Source organism: Eptatretus burgeri, chromosome 6 (assembly GCF_056783735.1).
Source record: "Eptatretus burgeri isolate ZD-2024b chromosome 6, Ebu_testis_v1, whole genome shotgun sequence".
Taxonomy (NCBI): domain Eukaryota; kingdom Metazoa; phylum Chordata; class Myxini; order Myxiniformes; family Myxinidae; genus Eptatretus; species Eptatretus burgeri.
In genome coordinates, this window is record NC_140966.1 from 82,322,267 (window position 1) to 82,326,991 (window position 4,725).

Here is a 4,725-nt window from a genome sequence, read left to right on the forward strand (position 1 = left end):
TGGTCGAGTAATCACACCAAACAACGCAAACAATAACTATATATATATATATATATATATATATATATATATATATATATATATATATATATATATATATATATATATATACATATACATTATATATTGATCATTGGTTTGCTGTCAATGACTACAACGTTGTTTACAATAATTACAGAAAACCTTCCACCAATCACAAGATATAATAGCCAGAAAAAGCTATATATATATATATGTTTTCTGACTTATTTTCATGTATGCACATATATATATATATATATATATATATATATATATATATATATATATATATATATATATATATATATATATATATATATATACACATTGTGATTGCAGGATAGCTTGGACGTATGCATATTCGCCTATAAGTTGTCTCGCCCGAGTTCGAGTCCAGGCTCACGATGTCTTTTGTGAAGAGTAGGTGAGTTATCGCCGGCATCTTGTACAAATTACTAATTCCTGCCAGCACCTTCAGATGAATGCCAGGCTTGGCAGGCCGGTTTGTGAAAGACTTTGGCCTAAACCCTTCCCTGGCTGACTCCACAAGAAGGTAGGAATAATTACGACCGTTAATGTAGTCGTTGTCGTAGTAGTAGTCGTAGTAGTAGTAGTAGTAGTATATACTAGTAGTTGTAGAGTGGGATAAGCAAGTGGTTTTCAGATATTTTCACAGGTGTATTGATAGTCATAGTTGTAGTAGTATATATATATATATATATATATATATATATATATATATATATATATATATATATATATATATATATATATATATATATATATATATATATGTATATACTTGCACCAAGCATGAGTGGCCAAGTATGTTAACTTTTTGTACATTTGACACAAGTTTGCTCGTTTATCATTTGTAGTGTTGGAAGTGAGCGAAAAATTATAAATTATTCTCCTTTTCTTCCACAAAGAAACATGAACAAGACGAGACGCATTCCTCACGTCCAAGACAAGGATGGTGGAGGGAAATGGACCAGGGTGACCCTGGAATTTACGGCACACACTGCAGTGTAAACGATTTATCTACAACTTCTATGGATTACGTAGTTCCTTGCAATGATTGTCTGGACGGTTATTATACACCATGTCATGTCCATACACCATTGTAATTAGCTTGGCAGTAGATGCATTACTTCAAAGGGAATATTTAAACTTGTGATTTTAATGAAACCACCAAATCATCTCTGAGATGTTACGTGAGTCAAAGACCGGATGACGTCATCAAAAGTGTATACCGCATCTGTTGTGAGGACATCGTGTAACTGTCAAGGTTGAAAGATTCGTCCTTTTGTCTCTCCATAAGAACAAATTGTGAGCATTAACGAAAAAGGTCTTACATTGCATAATGTATGTATGCATACATATACATACATACATATATATATATATATATATATATATATATATATATATATATTGTTGTGCAATACTATACACACATCCATATATGACCTGTGAACACTTGACGTGGGTGCACTAATTTGTTTATCGTGGAGGAGCTGTTCGTGGAGCGGTTTGCACTCAAACCAACCACACTCAGAGATACTAAACAGTGTTGTGCTGTGTGAAGGTTTATCCGTGAAGACGTGCGAAAACACCTGAAGAGCACCTGCTTTCGTCACACTAGCACAAACATTACCCTCAAAATGGGCTATAACAATGAGGTTCCGACTTAGCGTGCGGTAAAAAGAGTAAAGAGACTTATCTCAGATTCCTTTTTCCTAGAGAATTGAACCTGGTCCTCTTACTTGCAATCAGTGACAGCCCGGGACTCCTGATTATATCATACTTAAATACATGCAGGTACTGTGTACACCTGTGGTATTGTCACCTCCCCTCAGTTATGTACATCATGTCATTAGTGTCCAGGTGTACCTATCCTGGTGCGTTCACATGGGTATGTATAATGAGGACAAAAGTAGGTAAATAATATTTACTATACAATAAACAATGAAGGTGTTTGTAGATATAATGAGTACAAACTTCTTCAGATTGTTTCATAAACTTGAGATTGTTCAATAAGAGGTCGCCCCCCCCCCCACTCCACTCCCCCTGTCCCCGGGATTTTAACTTGGACACCCATTAGCGTCAAGTGCTTTCAGGTCAGTTATGAAGGGTGGGGGTTGGGGGGGACGGACGCAAACTAGCTATACAGATCAACCTGATATTTTATTATTGTTATTATTGTTATTATTAATATTTTATAATCATTTCATTATTTTATTACTATTGGCTGTGCAGACCAACCTGCTGTTTTATTTTTTTATTATTATTATTATTTTTATTTTATTATTTTGTTATTACCTGCATTGCAGATCAACCTGATATTATTTTATGATTTTGGTATTACCAGCTGTGCAGACCAACCTGATATTTTATTATTATCATTATTTTATTATTATTTTGTTTTTACCAGCTGTGCAGACCAACCTGATATTTATTATTATTATTATTATTATTATTATTATTATTATTATTATTTTATTATTCCACGAAACGATCTCTGTATTAAATAAAGTCTTTACATGATATGTTCCATGGACTTTCTCATCCTCGAAGTTTAAAAGTTTTCAATCTTTTCAAGTAGTGTGAGAGCATTCAGTAATTGATTTAATTTGTTATGGTTTTTGATGTCGGCAACCACAGACGTGCTAATTGGCCGCGAGACCAATTCGTGATCCTCGTGTTGAGTTTCAAGTTGGTGTGATGACAAGTACCGTGGTGCATTGACCTATGTTGCTTGTACTCCCAAAAAGTGTGTTGTTATGAAATTTAAAGTTTGTACTTTAGTTTAGTGTTTTCACTCCTTTGCGGAGTCTACAGTGTGTGAGTTATACGATGTGTATTTAGAAATACGATCATATCCTCATATATTTGAATATATAGAATACTGTACCTGACTATGGTTTGTGTTGAGTTGTATATAATACAGCACATCTTGGTTTTATATGCACATGGTTACGGTGGTATCTCTGTGACACGGACTAATTTCGCGATTCATCTCCGTCATTATAGTTCTTGTCTCTGGTTATTTTCTACATTGAACTTCTCTTGGCAGGTTATAGAACAAGACTGCAATTAACTTCAAATTTCATGTTGTCGAAAATAACTGTTATATAATAACTCATCAAAATTACTCAGTACGTAATAATAATTATAATAATAACAATAATAACAATAATCTACCATCGCCATCGGTTAAATAATTCTGATACTACTTAGATGGAGTTATAATGAATGGACAGGGGTGCGAGGATGTATTGACTGCGTAAATGACAATAAGTCGATAAAAGTTATTAAATGCAAAACAAATGTCCAAGAAATACCAACTTTTTCATTTTCAGTGTTGGTCATGTATATATCAAAAACATATTATATTTGTATATATATATGTACATTGTACATATATATATATATATATATATATATATATATATATATATATATATATATATATATATATATATATATATATATATATTACAAGTGATGATATAAAACAACCGTAAATGGTATTCAGGATTTTGCCAATCTCTTACCTTTCTCCCTGAGCAATCACTTCAGGTGTCCCAGATCTATGTATACACCTGCATGTGGATTGTCTTGTGTCCAAGCCACAGCTGCAATAACAATGTTCGCACACAACATTGATTCAAAATGAATGTATTGATAAGATTATGACGTATGCAGTATATACTGTACTTTAATACCCAATGCAGTAATTGTGTTCCTGCAAAACCGCTCATGTGCTATTGCAAAGGTGTGTGTGTGTGTGTGTGTGTGTGTGTGTGTGTGTGTGTGTGTGTGTGTGTGTGTGTGTGTGTGTGTGTGTGTGTGTGTGTGTGTGTGTGTGTGTGTGTGTGTGTGTGTGTGTGTGTGTGTGTGTGTGTGTGTGTTAAGATGAGTGTGAGAAATGAGAGGTTCGCGCCTGTGTTTGTGTGTTAAAGATCATGAGAGTGCGGGAGTTTGATGAAGGTGCGTACCTGCCAAAATGCCGTGAGCAGAGAACGAGGCTGCAACAACAATTTAGAAAGAGAGAGATATGTAAATATATATATATATATATAGAGAGAGAGAGAGAGAGAGACAGAGACAGAGACAGAGACAGAGACAGAGACAGAGACAGAGACAGAGACAGAGACAGATCAGATGAAATAGTATAGAAAGGAATGGACAGACATAAGACGGTGACACAGAGAAAGTCGCTGGTTCCAGGCACCGCTCCGTGTCCTGTCCTGCCGTGAGGGTAAGAGTTTTCTGCAGGGAGGGAGAATGAGAGGGTTCGGGAGATGTAAAATGAGTGGTGGGAGAAAAAGAGGGGGGAAGGGGAGGAACAAGGAAGGAAAGGGGTTGGAATACAGTGAAGCCAACGTGGGGTGGGGGAGGATGGCGTTTTACTTTAGGAAATAGAGAGAGAGACCAAGGTGGGGGCTAGAGTTGGGAAACAAGATACAGCATGGATTGTGATAGAGATGGGGGTGTAGTGGAGGGTGAGGGGAAAGCGGGCATGCCAGGGTGGGCGGTATTAAAAAGGGATAGAGAAGGGTAGGAACAAATTCCTGCACTTCTGCTCCCATTCCTATAGCTCCCAGGTCTGAACCCGACGGTGGTTGCGGGAGGTACTATAGGCCAGCGCCGTGTAAAGGCTGCACCTCAGGCAGGCCCAGCCAAGCACATCAAGTGCGA

General features: G+C 36.4%; 1 protein-coding gene across 1 annotated transcript in view; it reads right to left on the reverse strand.

Annotated features, from left to right (window-relative positions):
- DMBX1 (diencephalon/mesencephalon homeobox 1) overlaps positions 1-3,662 on the reverse strand; it is a 55,508-nt gene extending 51,846 nt beyond the window's left edge. The window contains exon 1 of the mRNA XM_085885856.1: positions 3,579-3,662. The gene's annotated coding sequence lies outside the window, so the exon portion shown is untranslated. The remainder of the gene's footprint in view (positions 1-3,578) is intronic.
- Between the last annotated feature and the right edge of the window lie 1,063 nt (positions 3,663-4,725).